This window comes from Sylvia atricapilla, chromosome 2 (genome assembly GCF_009819655.1).
Source record: "Sylvia atricapilla isolate bSylAtr1 chromosome 2, bSylAtr1.pri, whole genome shotgun sequence".
In the NCBI taxonomy this organism is placed as follows: domain Eukaryota; kingdom Metazoa; phylum Chordata; class Aves; order Passeriformes; family Sylviidae; genus Sylvia; species Sylvia atricapilla.
In genome coordinates, this window is record NC_089141.1 from 66,947,053 (window position 1) to 66,974,876 (window position 27,824).

At 37.7% G+C, this 27,824-nt stretch overlaps 1 long non-coding RNA gene across 3 annotated transcripts in view; it reads left to right on the top strand.

Moving 5' to 3' along the window:
* The first annotated feature begins 18,168 nt into the window (after nucleotides 1-18,168).
* Nucleotides 18,169-27,824, top strand: part of LOC136374323 (uncharacterized) — a 28,290-nt gene continuing 18,634 nt past the window's right edge. The window contains exons 1-4 of one of the 3 annotated variants that reach the window (XR_010745878.1): nucleotides 18,169-18,245; nucleotides 18,460-18,525; nucleotides 20,601-20,704; nucleotides 21,441-21,897. This is a non-coding gene — a long non-coding RNA (uncharacterized lncRNA). Of the gene's footprint in view, nucleotides 18,246-18,324; nucleotides 18,372-18,459; nucleotides 18,526-20,600; nucleotides 20,705-21,440; nucleotides 21,898-27,824 lie in introns of those variants that run through there. The other 2 variants (XR_010745876.1, XR_010745877.1) reach the window with 2 other exon arrangements.

Consider the following 27,824-nt stretch of genomic DNA (forward strand, 5'->3'; position numbering starts at 1 on the left):
AAAAGACAATCCAAACTGTCTGGCTTATTCCTATCTTTTCTCTGATGAAAAATCCCAGTGGAAGGAAGAATTGAAGAAATTCTGCTTTTCTCCATTGGAACTAGTATCTAAAGCTAAATCTCTGCTGCCAGTGCACACATCTTGGATAGAATACAAGGGACTTAGATATTGTCAAGGGTTGCTCTAAAAAGGCAAAATGGAAATAATTACTTTAAGGATAATATTAAACTGTGTTGTTGAGTGAAGGAAATTCTACATGTTTCAGCAGATCCCATGATTTAAACATGTCAAAAAATTAATTGGTGTGTAACTCTTCTGTCAAAGTGTCAAGACTTAACCAATATAAAATTGTAAAAGAGTAATCCCTCTACATAATACCAAAGTCCCGATTTGTATTTTCATCCAGGATTTAAGTAGTGAAATCCTAAATCTCTTCAGGTGAACTGGATTTTTCTTTCACGTATTTGCCTCACAGACAAGACTTAGTGAATCTTCTGGGGAAGTTCACTAGGCAGTGATGGATACACATGCTTTTCTGCTTGTGGTTGTCCAATGCATGTTCAGTATTTGTTGCAACTACCTTCTGCCTTGAATCTCCTTGTCCTTATCAGCAACCAGGCCCTGGCCAGTGAGATATGATAGGGAAGACTCATAATACACAGGTTTTGGTGGGGTATATATGAATGGTTTTTATTGTGATATTTTTATTCTTATACAGCTGAATAACCCCAAATCAACTGTGTGTCTCCAGACTTTTAATCTCTCATGAAATTAGAGTTATCTAACCTTTTAGCATGTGAGAAGCTAGAGGTACACAAAAGCTTTGACAGCAGATGTAGAGATGTCATCATCATCATAATCAAAATGTGAAGTGTAGCAGTCCGCTGTTTCTGCCACAGTGGAGGCTTTGGTATTTAGACATACAGCACGACTTCCACTTTGCTTTCATGAGTGGGTCGGGTCTTGTAACAGACGCATTGTACCAATATGGCAGACGGTTACAAAAGACGTTTATTAAATAAAGTTTTCAGGTTATATACCCTCGGGTCTACTACTACGTCAAACAGGATATTGCCACACTTCCTGGGTTAGTAGTTGGAGTGGAAAAGTACTGGCACATGTTAGTAGAGGGTCTACATTCCTTTCAGGGGTAGCTTATCTTGAGAGGGGGATGGGACTTGCTCTTTTCCTCTCCGTTACAGCCCGAAATCTTCCGCGCCGCCTGTCCCTATCTAACCACAGTGAAGGGATACTGTCTCTAACTCTTGTGAGCCCTTATGTATTGCATTCATAATTTCATTATGAACACACAGAACACACAGGAGCCAACGTATAATGGAAGTAAGGGCAGAACCATTTGTTCTGGAATAGGATTTTCTGTCCTGTCTACATCAGCTTTGTGATAAATTTATTTTTATTCCCAAATTCTCTTCCACTCAGGGAGAGACAATGGAGTACTTGGAAGCTTCTCCCCCACAGGCAGTTTTTATTAGGAGTTTAGTAAGCTTCTGTAGTAAGGAACTCCCTCTGCTGTCATGTGCACTTTTCCTCTGAAATCTGCTTCCTTAGTCTTCAAGCTTTGTGAAGGCCATTCCAAGAAAATCTTGATCACTTTTGTTTGATAAGATTCACAGCCTTACTAATTTAGAATAATGATATTTGTTTGGAGTTGCTTCTCCTTGTATTTGGAGGCAAGTTATTGGGATAATCTGAAGTGTGTTATGTTGTTAAATTTATTAGCAAAATTTCTTACATATTTTGGGATTTTGTGATGACATTTCCAGCTACTGTTACATGCTCTTTTTTTTTTTTCTCAGAATAAAAGGGTGGGTAGAGTTCATCTCACCTGATTTTAGAGAGGGAAAAACAACATAGAAATCTTATTCAAAGTTTTTAGAAATCTTATTTTAGAAAAAGAGAAGACCAAAAAGCAACTTGAACCCTTGGGTGTTGCTTCTGATAAAATGAGGCTTCACTGTTATTGATTTCTAGTTCCCAGTATAAAGGTTGATTATATTTCTGTTTCTTTGTGCTGGTTACTTCATTAATTATATTTAAAATGTAGATCTGAAAGCTGTTGTTACCCTTTTATGGTTTGAAAGTGGGAGCTAGTAGCCTATCTTCTTCAACCAATACTCTGTATTAAGGATTTCATCAACAAATATGAAGACCTACTGAATTAAACATGAAAATGCTGCTGTAGGTAATTTGCTTAAATTTTTTTTTGTGTATACATTGGAGCCTCCGCTGGAATATATATGAGGGATTTTGAGTATGGTAAAAGTCTGGAAACTGCTGTTGTAGAAAACCACATTCTCTAGATATTAATCTTTAAACTAGAGACAGGCCCATCTGTGTGCACCACTAAATTGGAACTGGGAGATATAACTCAAGTGTGGGCCTCATGATACTCCTCCAAAGTGTAAATTTCACTTGTTTTCACATTGTGAAAACAACATTTTGAACATTAAAGGAAAAAAGTGTTTTGTTCTATTGGAAGTCCAAAACTTCACAGGTACTAAATAAAACAGAAGTCAAAATACTGAATTTCAAGAGCTTTGTAACTTTAATATTCCATCTGCAGTATTTTAAATAATATTTTGGATGAAATACATGATAATTCTAATACATTTTCCTGTACGAAGATGCTTAAAATTACATATGTAGATAAGTATTCACTTAATATAGTGAGGCATTTTAATAATTTGTTACAAATCTTGCATTCCTGGAAAAAGGAAATATTATTTTTCGAAGAGAAAAATTAGCTCAACTATTTTTTGCATCTACTTTTGTAAGAAATTAATATCCTCTGAATGTGCTTGAATTTCTCCACTAATAATAGACCAAAGCCTGGAAAAGCATCTTAAACTAAACAGTGTTTTAGGTGAGATTCTAGTCTATTGCTATGGGCTCAAGTTGGTCATCGATATATCGATGCCTTCGTCCCCTGTAAGTGCTCTGAAGTATCTCAGACCTGTACATGGGGCTGGCAGACATGACACAGGAGTTGTGGGACACCGGTGACCCTCTGTAGTAGCAGCAGAAGTGCAGGTAGAGTGTTCTGGAGCATCTCAAATGTCTTCAGGTGCTTGCTTGAATCAAACTAAAGGGATCGTCTCAGTTTTAGTAATGTAAACTGATGACTGGCCATTCCCTGAAGTCCTGAACAAGTAGAAGTACTTTCTGAAATTTTGAGAGCACCAGTACTGTTGCTCACTGGTTCTTCAAGTCAACTCTTTCCTGGCATGCAATAAACCAGATTATATATTTAGGGTCCCTTTAAGTAATTCTAAATGTGTAAGTACCACCCCATATTCCCTATCATCCCAAGCTTGTGCCAGCAGCAATGGCTCCAAGGTCTGTTACCTGACAATGCCACAAGAGTATGGTATAACAACACTAGAAAACCTCTATAAGGCTATGAAGCATGTTTGGGTAGGCACTTGTTTAGAACCAAAAATCTATCAGAGAACAGATCTTGTTAAAGTTTCTTACGTGATCTTAAGCATAACTTTACTAATGCTGGATCTGAGTTAATGATCCTTCATAAGTGCTGACCATTAACTTGTTCTGGAAAAATCTGAAACTGCTTCATATCAGTTTGTCTTGTAATTTCAGAAGAAAGTGAATTTTTGTTTCCTGCTTCTCAAGCGTGGTGGTCTTGGAGGCAAGCTGGAAAGCAACTTTCACAGTGCATCTGCCAGCAATATTCCAGAAATCACAAACAGAGACATAAGGCCTTAATCAGGGATACTGAGGGAATTTTCATGCTCTATGAAGTCAAGTTCTTTCCACTGCTAACTAGCAGATTGTTTTGCAAGACCTTATGTTTGATGAGTGTCAGAAATAGTGGAGATGTTCAGCTTTGCTCACCTATCATTGCTGAAAGGGTGTATTTAAACATCTCTGTTTAAATTTGCAGCTTTAATGTTACATTAATGTTGCATTTCATTATGGATGCAGCAATGACTGAGGAAACAGAAAGGAAACTGTGAAGAGACTCCACTTCTTGGTAGCAGCCTAGGAATCAAAATGACAGCATTAATTATTTATGCTGTAAAACATCTTCATTGGCAGGTGGTGTGAGGAAAGGGGGGAGGTCAAAAAACACATCTCCTTATATTCTTATGGTGAAAAAGCTGAATAAATAAAAAGCAAGCAGTTAACAATTGCATGTATTTGAAATCAAGGTATGTAGTTGCAAATTGGTTACTGCAGTTTGTTGTCCCACACATAATAAAGTACTGTGATCCTAAATCTAAAGTGGTTGTATTTGAGGACAACTTTTAAGACAAAATAATAAAAAAAAGGCCTAATAATGACCTCCAGGAAGCAGCTTAGTGTTTAATAGATAGAAAACACAGGACGTCACTGGAGGTGGCTGGACTTCTACAGATTGCTTTTGTCCTTTGAACACTGACTGCCGTAATCTTTCAATCCATGGAGATGGATTCTTCAAACTGCCCTGTAAATGGTGAAAATGCATGCAGGTAATATACTCCATCTGTTATTACAGCTTTTGTTTCTTTTTTTGGAAAAGAGCCTCTGCTTTGTATGACTTAAAAATAAGACCGTGAGAAGATATTCTTAAGATATTTGGGTACATCTTTGGTAGATAAATAGATAGAAAATGTCATATAGATACAGACAATAAAAACGTAAGCTGTCAGTGCTAATGCAAACATTGCATTTCAGGGGAAGAATTATAACATTATAAGTTGTTTGGGAATAACATCTAATTTAAGGAATAACCATGAAGAATAGAAATACTTCAGAATACTATTATTTGCTCTTTGTATCACAGTAATGTCTAGTGGTTCCAACTGGAAGACACCATATCATACCAGACATTGAATAATACAGACAAAAGATAATCTCTTTCCAGAAAACTTAGTTTTCAAGCAGGCAGGCTAGAAATTGGTGGGAAGACAGGCTGCAACTTGTCTGGGGTCACAGAGCAGCAATTCCTTCATTGCAGGTCTAGTCAAGCATTCATAAAATTATATTGCCAACAAGTTGAACGTATCTGAATTGTCCCAGTCTCAGCATTGTGTGCAGTGATCTCGAAACAACTTTTGACCTGAAAAAGTGCTATTCTTTTCTTTAATGACAGAGGAGCTGGCCGTTGAATTATTTAATAGTTATTTTTATAGAGTCATAGAATGGCTTGGGTTGAAAAGGACATTTAAGGATCATCTAGTCCAAACTCCTAGTCACTCTCATCCTTGTCCCTGGCAGGCATATCATTAACTCAAGTTGCTCAAAACCCCTTTCAACCTGGCCTTGAACACTTCCAATACTACGTCATGTACAACTTTTCTGGCTAATGTGTTCCAGAATCTCACCAATATCATCCTAAAAATTTTCTTATCTTTCTTTCAATTTAAAACTATTATTGCTTGTCCTGTTACAACAGACCTTGGTAAGAAGCCTTTATCTTTTAAAAGGACCTTTAAGTTTCGAAAGACCTTAATTAAAGTCTTCCAGAGCCTTCTCTTCTTCAGGGTGAACAAGCCCAACTGTCTCAGATTGTCTTCATAGGAGCGGTGCTCCAGCCCTTTGATCATTTTTGTGGCCCTGGACCTCTTCCAGACCTGCTCAAATGTCTTTCTTCTGCTGGAAACCATGAGATTTCTTGTGCTCTCTATGTCTTTCCTGTGCTGGAAACCCTGAGGCTGAATGCAGCTCTTCGTGTGAGGTGTCACAAGGGTGGACAAGAGGGACAGAATTACCTCTCTTGACCCACTGGCTACACTGCTTCTGAAGCATCCTGAAGTTGCCTTTCTGGTCTGCAAGTGCACATTTCTGGCTCAGGTCAAGCTTCTGCCTCTCCAAAGAGTGATCCAAGCCAGGATCCAGATCCAGTACTCTAAGCCAGGTCCTTGCATTGGGTGTCCACAGCAAGGTTCTGGCAGTGGTGTTTTTCCTGAGAATACACCAGAAGCTGCCTTCAGTGGCAGGCAGAGCCAGTTCCAGCTGGCTCCAAGGGAGACCTATTGCTGGCCAAAGCTGAGCTGATCAGTTGATGGTGCCTCTGTGATAACGTATTTAAGAAAGGGTAAAAAAATCCTGCAGAACAGCAACTGTGAGAGAGGAGTGAGAAAATGTGAAACAACTCTGCAGACACCAAGGTCACTGAAAGATTAGGGGAAAGAAGTGCCCCACAGTGGGGCAGGTATCCTCTGCAGCCCTTAAAGAAAGCCATGGTGGACCAGATACCAAACTGCATTGTATAAAGACCCTGGGCCAGAGCAATCTCTTGGCAGGAACTTCACCTCATGGAGAGAAGCCCAGCCAGCAGCAGGTTTTCCGATGAGACCTGTGCCCTGTTGAGGGGACCCACAGTGGAGCAGTGTGTTCTTGAAGTACTGCACCTCATGGAAAGGACACAGAGTGGAGCAGTGCTGAAGTACTGTAGCCTAAAGGAAGGACCCAAGCTGGAGCAGAGGAACAAAGAGAGGAAGGGGCAGGAAATAGAAACTGTTATGGACTGAGCACAAGCCCCCTTCCCCATCACCCTGTACTACTTGGAGTGAGTGGAGTGGAGCAGTTGGGAATGACGGTGAAAACTTAAGCCTTGGAAGAAGAGGAAGGAGCAGGGTGGATTTTTTAATCTTCCAACTTAATTTCTATTTTAATTTTCCCTAATTGAGTTTGTAATGCCCATTAGGGTTATTTGTAAGTGATCTCTGTCTTTATTTCAATCCATGAAGCTCTCATCCTGTTTTGTCACTCATTCTGTTGAGGAGGAGTATGGGGAGAGCCTGGGTAGATGTTTCCCAACTGACCAAGGTAACATTACTACAGTGCTAAGACAGCAGTGCAGTTAGAACAGGAAATCAAATTCCCTTTTTATGATGCCCATCTCTCCATCCTCTATAGTACTCAGGTGGTATGTAAAATCCAGTTTCATGAGGTGTTTCTAATTTATTAATGAGCTCACCTGAGACATGAAAAAGAGCTAAATAAATTCCTTTGAAAAATATTTTGAAAACTCTTCCCCTTTTTTGAACAGATGGAAATGTACCTGTTCATGTACATATATGTCTGAATTTAACCTATATCCTTATCAATGTCAGCTATGCATGTACATTCTCATCTGCAGACACACCTATAAAAGTCTTCTGCATTCACAAAGAAGTTAACAGCCATGCAGAGTTAACCAGAAGAAGTGAAGCATTTTCTTGTTTAAAGAAAAGCTCAGCTCATGAGGATTCTGGGCATTGCTTACTCAGGCTTGGGTTATTATGACCTCTTCTCCAATAGAATAGGCTTCCATTCCATAGAAACAACTGCTAGTGCCACCAAACTGTACAGTTTACAGAATCTGAAACAACCTATGAATGCTGTGCTTCCTAAGATGTGGCCTTAGTTAAATTCTGTGTTTTTCCAGTTGTGCTATTTGTGCACAATTACCTATATAGAGGACATTTCAAAATCATTTGTCCGTGGCATAAGCCAGTTTCTTACTGGCAAAGTAATAAATAACTTTTTCATTTTATCATCTTGGTAAAAAATGGCATCATATTGTCTCAATTTGCAAATGAAAATTAATGGCCCATTACTCACAGTCAGTCTTACAGTCCCACACTGCCTATCTTTAGAAATGAGTGAGCTCTAAGGAGAAAATTTTTATGTCTTATTCACTCTCCTGGGATTTGGGAGGCCACTTTTTGCCTTTCTGTGGCAGGGGATGCCTCAACAGTTCCAGGTGTACTCCCCTTCCATTCTGATGATGTTGTGCAGATTGAGATGTTTGCACTTTTAGTTTTAGCTGGTAAAAAACATCATCACCAGTAAACTGAACAGGACCAAATTACAGATTCCAACACTGGCAAACACTGAGCCCTGCAATTAGTCATTGATTAATGCATGTAATTTTGAAGCTGTGCAGACTAGCCTTCTACAAACTAACCCTCTACCAGATGATGACTGAGTGTTGTTCAGGAGACAGATTTAGGAATGGTTACTAGTAGATGTTCTGGAAGGAAGAAAAAGGTGAGTTTTGGAATACAGGTACCCACTTTGCTCTACCATTTCAATCATAGCCTTGATTTTCTGTGTAAATATAACCTTAGCCATTTCTACTCTCCAGTGCTAGACTGAGGTTGTCAGTTGATATATTCCAACCCTTCTGATCTCTGCCTCAAAAAGGGAAGATAGACAACATTGTATCAGCCGCCTTCTTGGAAATGATGCAATCTAACTATAGCAAGTGACTGACTGTCCATCTAAAATATTTTGAATGAAGGGTACTAAGAAAATTTTGTCAAAGAAAGGGACTGTAGCATAAAACCAAGGAAAGAGACTCCAAAACACATAGTGGTCAGTAAATTCAATAATTTTACAAGCCTGGGTTGCCATACCATCCGAGTCAGCATGCAAAGGAAATTCATCATTCAACAGCTATTTGAGATGATTGCTGTTTTGTACAAAGAGGATTGAATTACCTACTAAAGGAGAGTTTTTATCCTGCATTTATCTGCATCCTGACTGAATCACATGGTGCTGATCAGCCCAGGCCTTATGAAGATGTTAGATACCTTTAAAGAGCAGGATTATATATTCAAACAAAGATGTATCTCTTCTGCCTTTTGTGCACAGTCTAAATATTTTAGAGTTTTCTATCAAAAACCAATTTTTTTCCTCCTAAAGGAGATGACAATAATAGGAGAGACTTTTTATATATATTTACCTCCTGCGCCTAATCAAATATATGTCATAGAATGTTAAGAGACTCACACTGCTGCATTTTGTAGACCTGCCATTCATATTAGCAACACTTTATTACCTGGAATAAGAAAGTCACATCTGCAAAAACCATGTATAACTACATCAATAAGGCATGGAAAATCAATTTAAATCCCTTAATCATGTCAATTTTCTGTAGAAAGGATATGTGGAGGACCAAACTGCTGAACAATTTTGTAACTTGTGTGTCAGGTGCCTGTATAAATAACAAGACAGAGTCAGGTAGAATAACTGTATTTCAAAAATCATGAAGAGAAATAAAAAGAAATGAGTGTTGAAGTGTGGCAAAAAGACTGGGATTAGAATTGGAGAAATTAAAGAGAGAATTTCTAACACAAATATGTTGAAACAAGCAGGAAAAAGAAAGAAAAATAATCATAAGATTCATAAGGTAAGTATACTATAAGCAAGAAAATAGACAATAACCATTTACTTAATGAAAATAGCCAAATCAGTAAATAATTATTTTAATTGATTTGAGAGATGACTAATGCCATGGAATCATGGAATCATGTGGTTGAAAGGGAGGGACCTTAAAAATAATCTAATTCTAAACTCTTGACATGGCCAGGGACACTTTCCACTGCAGAAGTGACAGACTGATTTTAGATTTGAGAGCAGAAAAAAAAAAGTTCCGAGAGTAAGCAACGTGAACTAAAAGAATTTAGAGGGATAGTCCTCAAGAAGGAAAAAAGAGATTAATGAGATGTAATTTAAGTGACACAGACCTGCTGAACTTGTGAAAGAGTCAAGACCCTTAAGTCAGAAATCATTCTGGGAAATGTAATTCTCTGTTCATTGTAACTGCAATCTGTGTATGAAGCATGAAGCTGGCTAAGAAATCTAAACCTAGGGTATTTTCTTCAGTCATTGTGGATGATGTAGCTGCTGCACCACTGGTACAGTTACCAGTTTCTACTCTTCAGTGCACTGCTAATCATTCCATGCTTGGTTGGCAGACTGAACGAACCAGCTGCCAAAGAGACATCTTTGCATTCCCTGTGCTTCCTGAGCAATGGTAGAGAGGGGAGTTTCTCCAGTGAGGGAGCTATTTAACCCAAGCACTTTCAGTTCTGCTAAACTTTGGATAAAACAAATTGAAGCTAGGAATTAGAAGCTGAGTTTGTTAAATATGCTGGCAGTTGTGTTAAGAGCCATTTCCTCAGCTGGTTTTTAAACATTTTTAAAGGAGGCACAAAAAAGAGCTTGTTTTTACTGCCATCAGGTGTGCAAGAATGCAAATATAGGCTGTTCTCACCTGCAACCTAACAAACTCAGTGGCAAGATTCCCTTTGCTCCCAGGGCAGCTTAGCCAAGGCCTCCTGACTTACCTGGTGTGGTTTGTCCATGCATTACATAGCCTGCTGCTTTCTCAGAACATCCTACAGAAATAGGTGGGCAAAGCAGAATAATCCTAGTAATCTCACACTGCATCCCCTACATTCTGTGTAACACAGAGATGTCTTTCCCTTTTCATTCCCATGCTCTAGTACTCCATAGGTGGTGGCTTGTGATTTACCAGCAAAAATGAAAATGGTGGGAAGGATGACCACACATTTGTGAAATTCATTTGTTCCAATGGTGCTGAACTTTTCTGTGCGACACTGACACAGTAATAGCTGAGAAAGAATATGGTGCAGGTATAGCTTTGCAACGGACTGTGGAACATCATGTCTTGTGTTCCTAAGCTTCCTAAAGCTCGGGGTGGTGGCACCCCTTAAATTTGATACTATGTTTGGATGTATTTCACTGTATTAGCTGTGCCAGTACTAAGAATGCCGAATCTTCCCTAAAAAACTTAAGAGAGCAGCAATATTAGTGCAGATGAGGCATCTCTCTTGCATGTTTCCAGTGACGCATAGAAAAAAGCTTGAAAAATTAGAAGCTTTTGCGAACTAGTAATAAAAAATACTGATGCCTATATATTTATTAACAGATCTAAATATATTTGAACAGACTGTTTTTGTCAGAATAACATTTGACAAATCACACATACCCTGTAAACAATTCTATTCTAGATAGATGATGGAGAAAAAAAAATAATTGTTTCTTTAAACTAAATAAATCTGTTCTTGTGCCAAAGCTATAAAAGACAAATCTTTATTCAAATATGTAGTGAAATAATAAACCTGTTTAAGAGATAAATTTAATGGGGTTTTGGTGACTATATATTTTCAATAATTGTTTATATTTTTATTTTAGTAGCGGTTTTACAAAGAAGAAGTTTGTCCCTTAAAATAATCTTGTTAATTCCAACAACAAGGTAAAGAATTACAGTAGCATTCCTTGTGGGACTGTTCTTCATATTTGTTTTTGTTTCAGAATCAAGAACAACACAGTATGAAATTATGCAGCAAGGACCATAAGCAGCAAAAGAGAGGGAAGAACTATTTAATTTGATCCGGGCATAAATTTCTAGAAGTAACGGTGAAAGTCATACCATTTGCTGGCATTTGCAAAAAGAGAACCAGGACTATCCTATTATGTTATCTTTGTACTACCTTGAACATAATACCAGCTTGATTAATAGCTGGCTCTTGTAGGCGCAGTCATGTTGCAATTAAGCATGAAACATCTTATTATTAACTTTCAAAAATAATTAGCCACCTTAGTCCCAGTTAGAAAAAATTACTTTAGTAGTTGGACAGTAAAACATTAATTCTGTAACTTGTGTTCTCTGAATCACCACACATTCAGTGTGTGAAAGATTATCATAGTCTGTTAATTCTAGGAGTTCAGAATCCTATCTGGTTAGGGGTTTTATGGGGTCTAAAGTAGATTGCTCTGCACTGACAACTGCATTCCTTCAGGAGCCTGGCTGGACACAGGGTAGAAGCATCATTCTTTGTTCCCTCTGCAGAGAGTAGGAAAGAGTAGGAACCAACAGCAGGCAGGCTTTTAGATAACAAAGAGTGTACATCATCATTTAAAGGTAAAGATTAATATGGTCTTTCTGTATCTGATACAAAACTGAAATATGCTAATCCAAAGTATCTCATTGTTTTCCACATCTTCTGCCCAGGTTATCAGTGGACCCTCACTTTTCTTGGCCTTACTTTTGTAACTAATATACCAGAAGAATCCCTTCTGGCTGCCTTTCATGTCACTGCCAGATTCAGTTCCAGGTAGGTATTTCTTTCCTTGTTCCATTCACCCTTGCCACCCTAGCCAGTCATACTTAAGGAGTTTTTATTCATCCATTGAAGTACTGCAGCTGTGTGTGCTATGCCACTGTATCTGTATTTCAATAATATTGTTACTCTACAACTGCACACACCTCTTCTTTCTGTTTTTTTTCCTCATGCTATGCACACTGTGTGCACATACTGCAGTTATACTTTCCTATAGATTTCCCAGAAAAGACATGAGAACTTCTCCCGTGATGCTGTCCTATAGTCACGCCTGTCTTTACGTACATGTGGATGAAGTGTCACTCTAAAGCCCTGTTTTGATGACTGAAGTTTCTTCTGCTTACTCTTTGCCATTTCTTGCCATCCCCATCACTTGATTGTGATTTTTTTCCTATTTTTCATAATAATTTCATATTTTTCCTTGTTTGTCAATGAACCAAAAAGAATCATTCGAACAGCATCAGAAGAAAAAGGTAAAATACCAACCCTGCAGTAGCCTATATAGCATTTTCTGGAAATGGTGGTTTGGTGACTCCCTTTCTCCTGTCTCCCTTTCCTCACTGTCACCTTCTTTTCCTCCCATTTTGTACCTTGCTCACTTCCTTTTTTCTCTTCTTCTTTTAACAAATTGTATTATTTTTCTGTAAGTACTAGAAACAATGTTTGTCTGACCAGTATTCAGTCTGAGGTTTTGTCCTGGAGTGGAAATTATCAAAATAATGCCTCTCTGGCTAGTATGGAAAGAGACTGGAGACAATCATGCATGGGGAAAACAACAGCATTATGAACTGGAATAAGCAGTTCTCCAAATATTTAATGCAGGAAGCTTCTTCAAAGTCACTCAGCACTCCATAGGCAAGGAAACAAAAGACTGTTCTTTGAAATTACAAATGCAGTTGATTAATGCCATTGATTTTTGATTTAAACTGATTCAGTAACTTGTGAGAAAAATGAATTGCTTCCTTGGTATTACTTTCATGCATAATGCTGTAGATAGCACGATATCTGAGTAATAGGCACCAGAAACAGATATCACTGATGGCATAATTATGCATTTACTGTAGTTTCAGATTTATCAGCCTATAAAATACATGGATTACTGCATGTTCTACAGTGTTAATGCAGTTAGGGCAATTTGATTTCATCTAAACATATTAAAATCAATGCTTAGTGTTTGGTTTAATTTTGAGCATAAATACTACCCAGGGTTCTCAAGATGTGGAAAGCAGTTTCTTAGTGAAATGCATATTTCATAGCATGTGTCACTTATCCATTATTTGGCTGCAAAGAGATATATCAATTGAGAAAGCTGGTAACAAACCACAAGTCACTCAATGAAGCATCAAATAATGGTAAATGAGAATTTTTTGCTGTCAATTCAAATTCAATCAAAAGCAGCTCACTTTATTATTTTGTACAAAGTTGTGAAAGAACATTTGGAATTTATTCTCTTTCCTATGACCTTTAGTGTTATTTTTTTCTTTTCAAATGTAAATTACTGTAAATGCCGCTTCCAGTTTCAGGAGTATTTAACTGAATGCTAGTATTCTAGCTACATCAGAAGATTTTTTTTTTTAATGCAAATCCTTAATATCTTCCATGATGATGGCTTTTAGAGTAAGTTCTATCTATTGCAGATCTTTCCTGCTCTGATTTTTGTTATTTCCACAACAACTGTAATTTTCTCTCCCTGGTGTTTCTAAATGCCCTTCTGGTAATCTCCATGCCTTTCTTCTATCTTTATAATTTTCAGCTCTTACGTGCCATTGACCAATCTTACCTTCCATCTTATGTGTCACTATCAATGCACGTATGTCCCCATCTGCTCCTTGAAATAGTTGCAGTGACATACATTTTTGTCTGCTCAAATATTGCCCATACACAGAAAGCATTTTATAAAGTCCTCATCTGTTATGTCCTTCTGGCTCAGGTATGTGTCATTTACATGAATCTTTTTTACATTATTTCACATCTATATGTGATATATGGGTATGCATTATTTCACATCTGTATGCTGAATATAGGTGGATTTCCACATCTGTAATGTGAAGAAGCAAAGTGGATGATGTTCCTACTGTTACTAGAGGCAGAGTTAGCTCTGATGTCTTAAAAGATTTGAAGCTTGGAAAAGAAACAAATAGTGGCAGTTAGAATGCAGGTGTTTGGGATTAAGTCACATGTTTATGATATTTAACCCTTTATAAAATAATTGTTGTATAAAGAGGCTCTCTTTCAAAACATTTTTCATTTTTAGAAGCCTTTGGTGACTATGGCTGTTGTGACTTGGAAATCACTGATAAATTTTGGTATTAAAAGTACTTTAAGCAAATAGCATTTGAGTAGGTCAGAGCAAGTAGAAAAGAACTACTGTATACAGCAGTTTAATATCTTATTTTGTAATGGTTGGTTAAGCATTCATGAAGGTCTCTGTTTAGAGAGAGAAGAAATTTTATAGTTGTTTTGAAGCTTTGATGCAATTAATATTCTCTAAATGAAGTTTAAAGTGATTAATGAAAAAATGGCAGTGGTAGGAGCTGCATGGGCAGAAGTACTGTAAGGAATTAATGACACCAATTCACCCACCACCTCTCAAGTTTAACATATGGGGAACCGGGGACTGTACAGGTCATGGTTTGAGTACTATGGTTTTATGTCTGGAATATGTAATGATATTCTTCAACTCCTTTCTGTTCACACAATAGAGGAGCAACCCAAGTTGGAGGGGGTGCTCTGGTCCCACTCAAAGCAGTTTAGCAACATCAGACTGTTTGGGGCTGTGCTCACACAGCGTGAGTAAACCGTGTCAGCCTCCTCCTTGTATTGTCATCTCCAGGCCTTCAGCTACCTTGTTGGTCCCTCACTGGACTTGGTCCAACATGTCAATATCTTTCTCTTACTGTGAAGTCCAAAGCTGAAGATTATTTCAAGTGCAGGCAGAGAGGTGTCTAATGGTGAGAAATAATCATGTCTTTTGACTTTCTGGCTATAATTGTGTCAATACATCTCAGTATGTGTGGTGGTGTATTTTGCTCAGGTTTCTGTATGATTTGTTCGATAAGATTTTACATAATGGTTTGTTCTGTAACCCCCTGTGTTTCCCCCTGTATGGTTTACCCCATGTTCGGTTTTCTGTCAGTCATTGGTTATATAACCTCCTGGTCCTGTCTGTCACTCTGGGGCCTCTCCCTGTGTCCAGAAATTTCCAGGGAAGGCGTCGAGTGATTGGGCAGGATCCAGACTTTCCCCTCCTATTGTGTTTGTATGGTTGTTGCACATGTCTATTATGTTAAGAGCCACACCCTTACTGTACCCCATTGGTCCCTGACTGAACCCTCCCCTGTGTCACACCCCCTGTTAAAAGTCACAGCACAGAGGGGTTCGTGGTCTCTCTGAGGCTGGTGTCCCGAGGCGAGGACTCCACGTCCGGAGCCGCCAATAAACTCGGTTGGATTTACCCCTCGAGAGTCCCTCCTTTCATTTCCTTTGCCATAGCCATGCTGCACTCCTGACAAGCCAAGAACCACTGTGTTGCTGTGGTGCCAGGGCTGGCTGGACAGGCGACACAGGCACCCCTGCAGAGGCAGGCGCCCCCGCAAGTATGCATTTGGTCACATCTCTGCAAGAGCATGGTGTTTGACGAATGTTCAACGTATTTTGTTCCAGAATCTAGGCTATCTTTGCAAAGCTGCTTTCTAATGCTAGCACTCTATACAGATCCGTGGAGTTATTCTGACACAGGAATGGGACTTAGCAGTTTTCTTTACTGAATTTTGTGATATTTCCTTAAGCTCTTCTCTCTAGCTGATTGAAATCCCTCTGAATGGCTGCCCTCAATAACGACTGTGCTTCCAGTCTTGTGGTCATTCGTGAACTTGCTGAGCATGTTTTCCACCTCAATGTCTGGGTTGACAATCAAGGTGTAATTTGGCATAGCATGAAGCCTTCAGGAATGCTACTTGTAACCAGATAGTCCTTGGATATTGCACTTCTGGTCACTGCTCCTTGAGTCAGGCCATGCTTTAATGTCCAGTCATATTTTCGTGACCAGGTGAGTACCATACCCATTGTACTTCACACTTCTGATTTGAAAATATTGGCATACAGCATTCGGCATTTGTAGGCTTTTGGCTGAGATTCTTCAAAGCTGTCACATGATTACCGAAGGGAAAAAGCTTATGTATGGATAGCAGCCCCACCTCAGAACAAGGCAAATTCACTCTATAGCACTGAAAATGTAGTGTAATTCCAATGAATGACCATGCTGTGGGGGAATTAAAGAGGAAAAAGTATTTTGTTTGCACTTCTGCCATAGTATGCTGTGCATCACAACAGTCACTTTCTTCAAATTATCAGAGACAAAGTTGTTACTGCTTTTATTACTCTGAAAATTAGTATCTGACTTTTCTTCATTTTTTTCATTTGTGTAAATTTTCTGAAAATTGTGTTAATGTTAGAAGAAGCACTTCTATAACACTATAATGTTGAGCTGTTTTCTGTACAGCAACTGTTCATAGCACTTAAGCTTTTTTCCTTGTTTTTGATGTAGTAAGTAGCCATATTTATAGTATTTATGTTAATGATAAATTATTTTTTGTTTATTTTGCAGTTTTGCAAAATATTTTCATGTACGTATTCTGTAGTGTTTCAGTCTACATGGTTTTAACTCAGATTTGTTAAAGTCAGACACAAAAAAATCTTTACAAGACAAGGAACTAAGGGACTTACACATGAATGCCAGGCTGAGCACCAGGATGGCCTTTTGAGCTCTCTCTCAAACCATGTGTGCAGCACATTCATGCAGTGAATCCGAGGGCAAGGTGCTGAAGCCCGGGTGCAAAGCACAGGCCAGGCTTCTGCCTATGCAAGTACAGAAGCTTGGGAAGGGGCAAGGCACCAGTGGCTGGTTTTATACCTGCTCTGCCAGCTGAGGGGTTCTGGGGAGCACCTAGCCCATTGCTGTGCTTGAGAGTCCCTGTGGATGGCCCTATAGCAAAAGTCCATAGGAGGAGCTCGAAACTGCAGTGGCCTCACTGTTGTTCCTTGCAGGTGGTAGAGATTGTCATCTACCTTTAATACGCAGCGTATAGAGAAGAAAGGGATATTATTTATCTTCAGTTTCTGAGCTCCATACTCTGTGATTTTTCTCATTTTTCAATGGGCAACTCTTCACATCCTGCCAGGGATGTGTTGGCTAAATACTTTATTCAAAACGAATTTTGTGGAGATTTTTCCTTTTGGGTTAATGAGGGAAACATGAGGGAGATCCAGATTCTACCATTTTTAAAGTACTAGTACTTAGAAGAGACAGTACATCTGTGCTGTATTATTTATTAAATTACATTTTATGATTCTTTTGTGTGAACAAATCAAAATTGACTGTTTTGCCAATATTAATCCCCCACTGGTGCATCTCACAATGCAGTCTCTTCCAGAGACAGGCCCAGTTCCTCAGGGAAGTAAATAACTCAGTGATTTACTGATAAAGCCACCCAGTGCATATATCACCTATGTCTCATACATCACTGTCACAGGCAACAGCTTGCCTTGCTAAGTGATTCCGTGTTGCTCTTTTTGGACTTCTTTCTCAGGTAATCAGGTCATTCTACAAACTCCTCATAATTTTTCTCATGCTTGTATGTATGAGTGAACTTAGTTTTAAAGTGCAATTCTATAAACTTGATTATAATATTTTTTTTGTGAATTTATAGATGGCTTATTTATAAGCCATGTGGTAAATGTGGAAAAAATGTTGATGACTACCACTGTGACATGGATTCTTCTCATGAATTTCAGGACAGTTCTCCAAATCCCTTGGAAAATTTTAAGGTTTCTGGTCTGATGAGATGGTTTCAAATTCAAGGAGTAGTACTTACATTTTAAAGATTAGGAATAAAGCATGGATGACCTGAGACTACATATAAATTACAGACGAAAAAAGGCCAGGTATTCCAAATGCATAAACAGTTTCAATTTTTGAGACTGCTCTTGAAAAACTCCATGGTCCAGCCAAAGGTCCTTGGGCTCCATCTCTTCAATAGCTCTTGCAGTAAAAGCTATAATCAAGTTCAGAGAGATTTCCACATTATTTATAGTTCAGATTTGCTTCAAAGAAATGTTGCCCTAAATTTTAAAGGGATTACAATTGCTGATCTCAGCTATAAGGTTTGGAATCATAACACCTGAAGGCATTACACTGACCTACAGCAAGAACAACCTAATCAAAATCCAGGATCTGAACCTACTTATCTTGAATTCTGCCCTCTGAAAACAGCAAGGATGAAGGGGGAGTGTTTTCTACTTAATTGAATGCATTCAGCGTTCTTAATTCAATGTGTCCAGGAATGGTATCCCATCTACTCCCAGGTATTCCCTTAAAATGCCTCAACTGAGGGTGTAGTCAGAGAATTTTTACACTGTGAGTGGGGAGATGAGGCCCCCGCAGGATAATCAGATTTATGGTTATGGCCATATAGGCTCAGGACCATTGGGGTAAAGGCCTCTTCAAGACTTGCACACTCTTGTCTTCATTGGGAATAAGAGTGCCTGGATTGCCTAAATCAACTTGCTTTTTTTACAGCCTCAAGGAACAGTGCTGTAATCTGGGAGGGACACTACAAAAGATAATCAGGGCCTGTCTTTTCAGGTAAACATATCAAACATCCTAAATAATCCGTGTTTACCTGATTTTACCTCTTGTGATCCTCATATATCATTGCCTGAAACTTGAAGAGGGGAAGTTTTGCTTTTACACTATAGTAAATCCTTTATGCTGCCTACCTCATCCTTTGAGAGACCCTTTAAGGTACCCAAACTACTTGACATTTCTCCTGAGCTGCGTAAGTTCTAGGGCTGCTCTAGGTCTTTAATACCAGATGTTTTGGCACCTCTTTGGATATCAGAGTCATAAAAGATAAATGAAGGCTGAGAGACCAGGCTAAGTGCAGTGCCCCCCTTGTCCACCCTGCTGGATTGCTGGTGTGTTCCACAGGTGTATTTTGGGCTCGTTGGGTGAGGTCTCTCTAGCCTTCTGTTCCAAGGCACTGTGTGTGAGCGATATGGGGCTGCAATCTCTTGGTGTCATCTGACCTTGAACCATGGATTGCTCCTTGGTCTCTTTTTTTTTTTTTTGCAGTAGCAGTGATATGTGTGTAGCTACTTACAAAATATTACACATACATGAAATTCAGGCTTTCTTCCTTCCCTAGCCCTGATAATTATCCTCAGAATGGAAACCCTTTATCTGCACATGCATCAGTGTAGCACCCAGGTGACCTGTCACTTGCTATGCTGGCTCAGAGCCACCTAGACCTTCAGTGGAGTAGCATCCCCATGAAGCCAGTGTCAACAGAGCAGAAAATAGGAACATTTGATGGGGAATATATTTGTCCTTCAGTTGACATTTAACCTGCTTTTAAGGAGGAAATGTTCGATTTTATTATTTTTAAAAGACTATCAGCTGAAACGCAGATTTCAACAGGGTGGTAGAGGTTTCCTGAGTGTAGCTTAGTTTTGAAGTCACTTATTAAACTGTTTGTGAGTCATTTATGGTGCTTTCTCTTGTGCAGGAACATGTTGACCATGGATGATTTCACTGATGTCAGAATGAAATAAGGAGGCGTAAGTGAGAGCAAATAACACAGCAGTTTTTGTTCCCAGTCAAAAACTTTCACTTCTACGTACTCTGCTGCCTAAAATCAATGACACCTCTAAATCAACAACAACAAAAAAAAGGGAGCAAAACTAATATGTTGCTTGATGAAGATTACACAGAGCAAGTAGTAAATCCTAAAGGGATGCTTCCCATTTGACTGGCTGTTGGATAAAGAGAAAGCTTTCAGTCTTCATTAAGAAACCAAAAATAAAAAAAACCTCAAAAACACCCCACCACCAAAAAAGCCACAATGTAAAAAGCCCCAGACGATTTCAACTGAGTGAGTGAATACTGGTTGGTGTCAGATGTAAGCTGATACTGGAAATGCGTTTGGAAGGACAAACAGAAGGGCACATCTCTTGAAATAGGAAAAGGAGATGAAGTTTGTTTTTTCCTCATAAGATTTTTTTAAAAAAACAAGATATCTAGAGATGCTTAAAAAATATATTTATAGTTTGAGTTCCTGTGAGATCCATTCCTAAATATGTCAGAAAATGTATTTTTTTTAAGATACGTATCTTTCAGACAGGAATTATATTTGCAGCATATTTTTCTTTAAAGGGTTTTTCATTTCTGCATAAAAAGCTTATTAATTATTTGTAACTGCTTGCCATCATATTCTGATAATAGAGGCCTGGTTATGGATAATAAGTACCACATCCTATTTTGGGTCATATAGATTATATATATATACATATATACGTATACAATTCCTGGTGCAATATTACCCAAAGCATCTCCTTTCTCCCTGTACACAGGACCAAAAGTGCAGGCACATCATTTATTGATAAGACAAAAAGAATGTAATGAAATTATCAATGTTCTTGAATTAATTATGAACATGATTAAGAAAGCTAAAATCTCAGGAGCCAGGATCTCATTACCCATTCAGTCTTAGGGATTGCTTTCATTCAGCAAGGCAAAAAGGCTTTGAGCAGTCCCACAATTGCCTTAGTCTCATTTATTTGTGGTAGTATTAAGGTTTATTTGTTTTCTGGTTTGCACTTCTTCTGAAATTATTTCTCTTAGTTTATTCATTTAACAAAATGTTCCTTCCTGTGCCACAGAAGAAAGTCCCTATAAGGCCTACACAGGTTCTTCAGTCTGCAAACCTCCCTTTGAGAACATTTCTTTCAACTCACATTGCTGGAGCTCCTAAATATCTTTCAAGGTAAGTCTGAGAATGTAGCCAAAAAAGTTCTTTCAGATTTATGTCTGCAGCTGTACTATGGCACTGTCTGATTCCCATTCAGCTCGGAGCCTTAATGACATCATTATTACGCTGTCTGAACCAGATTTAACTTGGAGCCTGCACTATATTGTTACTTATCTTCCTTCCTATGTGGGAGATTCAATATTACTTTGTTTAAAAAAGAAAAAAATCAGCAGGTGATGGTGTTGCAGTGTTTCCGATACCAAACTTTCAAAAAGTGGGGAGATCGAATCAGTGTTGGATACATGCAAGCATGTCTATTTTAAATTAATTTCTGTGTCTAAACGATTACAATCAGGTAATGCTTTTCTTGCACAATTGTCTGAATGAGAAATGTGATGTGGAGCTGCCTTATTTAGTGAGTTATAATGCCCTGTATTACTTAGCAATTTTGTCTTTTTCTCTTTACAAGGCCCTTCTGAATTTCTTGATATTGCAGGGTTTGCCCCCAAATAAATGTTGGAATGATGAGGCATAGTGATTAAATTCTGGAAGCAGCCCTGCAAAAGTAATCCACTTAAGATTTTTGAAAATAGAAATAAAATCTAGTTAGCTGAGAAGCAGAGATCTAACAGACTACAGGGTTTTGGTGGGGCTTTTTTGTTGTTGTTGCCCTATTATTAGAAGTTTGATATGTCTTTTTTTTTTTTTCTTTCCTTCTTTTTATTGTTTCTGTTTTTTTATGTTCACAAAGAAGAGAGGATTCTGTAGCCCTATATTTGGTACAAGCTATTATTTACCAGAATAGACCAAGGACAGCAAAGAACATATTTTAGATTTAAATAAGTGGTGTCTGTGACAAACGAAAAAGATTGATTCTGGCTGTTTTCTCCATAATGCTTTGATATAGTGTTTTACTGTCTTTCCTAATCTCAGTTAATAAATATAAGTAAAATTCAAAGCAATTAATTTGCTCAGAGTATGTACATCACCTAAATGGGACAGTCAGACTGAAAAAACAATGATAATGCCTTCCCTTCCTCTTGGTAACCTTGAAATGCAGGATTACATTTGCAGCCTGGAACAAATAGCCTGTACAAATACTACTGTTCTTCTGTTCCTGTAGGTCTGCAGACCTACCAAATGGCAGTGTCTTTAAAGAAACAAATGTAGAGGGACTTTAGTTAAAACTGACATCTGAAAATCATTCATACTACTGACATATATATTCTGTGTCAATTAGAAAACAATATTCCTGTGGGTTTTTTTTTAATATTCAGGGATGTAGGTTTTTTAAAATTTATGTGTAAGTGAAAGATTTTGCCCTCAATACAATTCCTTGCTGTCTGTTTCAAGATTTTATATTTTATTTAAAAAATGGCTATTGAAGATAATTTGACACTCTTAAAATTATACTCTATTGCTCTGGGCCTGGTTTTAGCTTTCATTTTGAAAATGTTAAAGCAATATATGATATAAAAGGCATAAATTTTATTCCTGAATCAGACAGAGGAAAAAAGAATTTTTATACTTTTTAAGATTTTCTTTTGAAAGATACTGAATTTAGAGCTTTTTAATTTCATCTCTTTCTGAAGAACTGAAAACATCAGCCTGTTTAGATATTTCTCTCCCATACCAGCCTTAAAAAGCAATATTCTGTAGATGCAAGAAATTGATCAAGTTACAGAATAGCTTCCAGTGTTATCAAGAGAGAGAACTTCAGCAGCATATTTTAGGTGCCATCTCTCCCTTTAGCACTTGGATATTTTCTGATGCTCAAGCAAAATAGTTTGGAAGATCAAATTTATTATCTAATAAGAAATATACAGCTACCAGTAAAAGCAGGAGTAAATAAATAGTTTGTCACCTGTATGGTATGAATCTTGGAAAAAACCCTATTTCTTTAAACTGTATTATCATAAGAAAACACACTGTTTTGTTTTATTAATGTTGCAATATATTTCTAATACAAAATTCATGCTGATTTTGTTATCTCAAAGAGTTCACGTTTGCATAAAGTACTACAAAAGCACATACTGAACTAAAATTACACAGTTTAATAGGAATTGTTTAAATCAAAGAATCAGTAAGAGTGTAACCTTTTGCATTCGTGGAGAATACTAAATTACACTAATTAAAATATGTGTAAGGGGTTTCATTTGGTCTGTGAACCTTTGTAAGGTAGACAGGAACAGAAATGCAGACTTTTTGTGTGTGTTTACCCTATCCAAGATTTTTTTAAAAAATTCTGCTAGGGAGTGGATTTAGACTAAGGGTAGGCAAGTGTGTCACTGGGGAAGGCTTATGTGAAGATTGCAAGATCAGGCTCTAAACAAGCTCCAAGAAAATTGGGGTGAGAAACAAGCGGCTTGTTTGCCGGAATCCAAATTTCTTTTTCTTTCTTATTATTATTCAGAAGGATAGTTCAGAAATAAAGGCAATGTCTCCAAAATAAGTCAGGAGGGAATCCAAGAAGTTCGAGCTCCTCAAATTACGCATGCTGATTATATGTCACTTCGATCCCATTAACTCCTAAGACACGAGGGACTAACTGTTGCAATCAATAATTTAGCTCAGACTGACTTTGGGAAGAGCATGATCAGGCCCAGGATAATGGTGAAGGTGACCATTTAGTGTGTCCAAGTGCTTGAGCTGGAGTTAGCTGGTAGTGAGAGGGTGTCTATCGTGTGTGTTGTTTTTGTGCTCGTAATCTCTGCGAGTGCCGTGTTTGTCTGCCGGGCCTCTCCCGGCCAGCAGCGCATGGGCATTTCCCAGCTCTGCCAAACTGTGCGCAGTGGGCTTCTTGTCTCTCTAAACACTAATCATCTAATTACTGGCCAAATTACAAATCATAATTTAAACAAATTGTATTTGGAATGTTTAAAAACTTTCTTAAGACATATGAAAAAATATAAACAAGGCTTTTAAGGATTTTTAATGAAGACTTGGGAGGGACTCTCCATTGACATTAAGTGAAAACACTAGAAATTAAAATAGCTGTGACTTGCTAAACTGCTGACTGATAGCAATGTTTTAATTTTATTTTTTGGAAATTCAAGAAAAGTTACAATTACGTTTTCCATTGCAAAGAATAAAAATATCTTTACAAGCAAATAGAATCTGAAGACTACCTTCCAATAAATGTTTTGGTAGAAAAATGTGGTGAACAGTGTTTAAATGTTGCCTTTTATTAAAAAAAAAAATTTTCAGACAAATTGACAGCAAGATGATTTTAGACAGGCTCAGTTAAATTAATTCCTTCTGCATACAGTATCCTAGTTTAGTTCAAATCAGAATTTTGAAGAATATTAAACTGTACCACTGTGAAGTATTGTATCTTTGCAGAGTGACAAGGGTTTAATACAAGATTTTTTTTTTTAAGTGGCTTGTGGCATGTGGTGTTTGGTCCACACTTCTGCTGCTACTACTTCTTAGATTCAGTGCATGTAACACCTGGCAGCATAGAAACAGTTTGCATTACTTTCAGAAGAAATAATCTTGCAAGGAGGTCAGCTTTGTTCTGAATGGGTTAATCAGAACTACCTGCTTTAGATTGATTTAAATCAGTAATGGATCTGCTCATAAAGCTGCTGTTACTAGATATTACACTGCTATCTTAGTCCTTTGATAGCCCTGATAAGAAGTGCTTACCACAGAGGATGCTCCTAAAGGACAGATATTGTTTCCTGTACCTCAGGGAGTAAAGCGCCATACTGCTGGATCAGGAACTTTTACTAACAGCAAGTAAATCCAGGCCTTATCAAGTTACAGCACAAACTGCACTCATGTTTTATTATTCTCATTAGAGATTTAAGGACTAATTCCAGTTGTTAGCACTTAGCAGTTTAATGTTTTCCATAGATAAGAATTAAGATTCTTCTGGGGGAATTTTTTTGTTGTTTGCTAAAGCTTGCAAAATATAATGCAGTAATGCACTTAATTTGAGGTAAACTAGATTTTCTAGTGTTTTTAGGATAGGGTTAAAAATTTTAAATCTAATAACTGATTTTTTTAACTATAAAATACATTCCTTTTCAATAAAATAGGTGTTTAGAGAGCTAAAAAAGGCAGATTTTGCTTTGAAAAAATATGGTACCAATATTGTTAGTACTTCAGCTTTTCTATGCATTAATAATGCTGATGCAGATCAACAAAGTTAAGAATTTCAGTATGCAGAAAATTATGTTTTGGGCCAGCTTATTACAATCCCTTCTTCACAAGCAATGAAGTTGTTTTATTGAGTCAGAAAAGGAGGAAATAAGGGTTAACTAGATTCCTAATGAAATGACTTGTTCAAAGAGATAGTAAATCTTAAATTTTGCATCCATTAATTTCTCGAGAGATTCATGAAGACATGAAATTGAATTATGTGAAGCAAATAGTGATATATTTGCATTAGGTCCATGAAGGTAATAATGTCAGAGGAATGAATCTGTGTTTTTGTTCATTAAGGTGACTTGAAACTGAAGCTGGAGCTTCATTACCTAAACTTTCTAAGTTTAATTTGGTCAGAGAAACTAAGATTTGGGATTTTGCAGGAGTTTTTCAGAGCTGTACAGTGGCACTAATCCCAGCCATAGTAATGGCAAAGTTTTTGCTCACAAAACTCTGATGCATCTAGCCAGCTTTTGGAAGTTAAGCATTGGCTCCCCCATGACTTGCCAGTCTCCATGTCTCCCAGTCATTCTCTCAGATCATAGATATTGCAAGTACGGCAGGCAAAGTTAAAGTAACCTTGCATTTTAGGAAATTCTGTTTGGGTAATTAAGTCTACTTGTCTAAATAATTAATATAATTAACTATAATCCTCCTGGATCCAATAATCATAATTTCAAGACCTCACATGTTGCAAAATTTTGGTGTGCATTTTTCCATTTGCTGTATTCTGTCTGAGCATGTTTCTGTTTGATTCCTCTTTAAATTCCCTCTCCAACTCATTGGATGCATCCTATTTGAAACGTTTTCCTTGGTTGATATCACCTCATAAAGGCAGGCCCTGTGATGCTGGTAAGAGCATCACAGCTGATCAATAATTGCTGTTAGTAATCAATTGGCTATGACATTACATTTGGAAGACATTTTTCACAGAGTAGCAATACTAGGAATAATAGGATAAATCCCTTTGACTCAGAGGCTTGTTTCTAGAAAAACTCCTAAGTAGGAGTCTTTCTGTATTGTTTTCAGCTGGGCTATACAAAAGCCAATTTCTTGAATAGTTTACTTTCTATAGCAACGTGAAGCTTGCTATTGGTACACTTCACTACCATGCAAAATTGTTTTCCTCTGGTGGTTTCCTTTTGAAGTTTAAGGTTGTACTTCTTGCAGTCATGTTATTGGGTGTAATCCTTCCCCATATAAAAAATAAATTTATTATGAGGATTTCCCACTAGATATCTTGGAAAACTTACATATAGCTGTTCTGTGTCCAAAATGCTGTTCAGTAGATTTTCCAAAGCACCCAGGTAACAGCTGGCGCAGGCCATGTGCCAGCCTTGACAGCCCATATGCTCTCTTTAGTGCTGTAATTATCTCAACACAAAACTCTGATAACCCAGTCTACAGGGTCCAGTTTCACTAGGTTAAATTGACTCAGTGGCTTTGTTAGTAAGTTCCTTTGGCACGGTAAGAACTTCATCAAGACTTTAAGTATTGTGGCAGGCTTGGAAAACCAATATGACTGCTAGTTTCAAGACAGGTGTCTTATTAACCCTAGGAGATCGTAGGTTTCAGTTCATTATAGTGGCACCCAGCAGCACTGCTACAGTTAAAGGTCTGTTGTTGTTCCCATTATATGCCCTCCTTTTTCCAGAAGACTTTCTGATTCCTTTGGTTTAACTCACTTTGGTCTATACTTTGGCATATGACTCCTCAGCCTAAAGGCATTTTTATTTTTCAACAAAATTTGATCAAATTTGCTTTATTTGTTGGGTTATTTTGTTGGCTGTTTTGTTGTTTGGTTTGTTTAGTTTTTAATTAGGATGAGAGTAAAAAAACTTTTTTCTTTTTAGTTTTTATGCTGTTTAAAGCTTGTGGAGATTATGAATATTTCGCTTTCTAAAATAAGCACTCTGAATGTCATGATTTTGTGCAAATTTCTTAGGCCAAAAAAGATCATAAAAAATAAATTAGATTCTACTCTGTTCCAAATTGTAAGGAAGAAAACTGTGAAGGCCAACTCAACAACTGTTTTTCTCTTCAATTATTCTATATAGACCAGAGGAGAATATGTTCAGTTGCACGAAGTTGTCCAAAGTTCCTTCCAATACTTTTGCAGTGCCTAAGCCGAAGTGCATGAAGAGACAGTAACAGACCTATGATTTATGTCTGACTTGTGTGCTACCTGTACTGATTCAGTTCCTTGTGGACAGGTGCTAATGTCGCCACTGGATCTTGGATAGTCCACTTGGATAGTCCCCTTTTTGGTTTGGCATTTAGTGATTAACTAGGCGTGGTCCCTGTGAATCAAAAAGCTGAGAGGTGAGCATGAAGAAAGCTAAACTATTGCCTGCATAGTGCAAAGCGAGGTCAAAAACTACTTGCCTTGTGAATTCAGAGCCCTTATTGATTCTCCCGGGGTGAAGAATCTTCTTTACACTGGTGAGATAAATTACAGCTCACAGGCTTGGTAGATGATAGCTGTCTGCAGTCCTCTGCTTAGCAGGCTGACCTTTTTCATTAGTGCAGGAGCAGAGAACAACTTTTAAAGATCTGTGAATTGTTTGCTACCAGTTGCTGAAAGGATGTTGTTGAAGTTAGGAAGTGATCAGACTCTGGCTTCACTCTGCTGGAAAAGAGACACAAGGACTCTCGTTATCGGGCTGTCTTCCACAGGTAGTCAGGCAACTTAAGTCATCATTTATGTGTTGTCGAGAGAACTTACCAAATTTATTGACTTGAACATTATTCTCTGCAAATAAGTTCTAGCTGCTCTCTTCATATTATAATTAAAACGGCAAAGACTTTAATCATTTATGAAATTTTAAACTACATACTGAATATAAATGTATCATTCAATGTGATAGAATGAATTAAATTCATCACTGTCAAATAAATGTATGAAAGATGAAATATCTCTCATCCCACATCATTATCCAATGAAAAGGTCTGTTTTCCAAGATTGTAGTATAGCATATGGTTT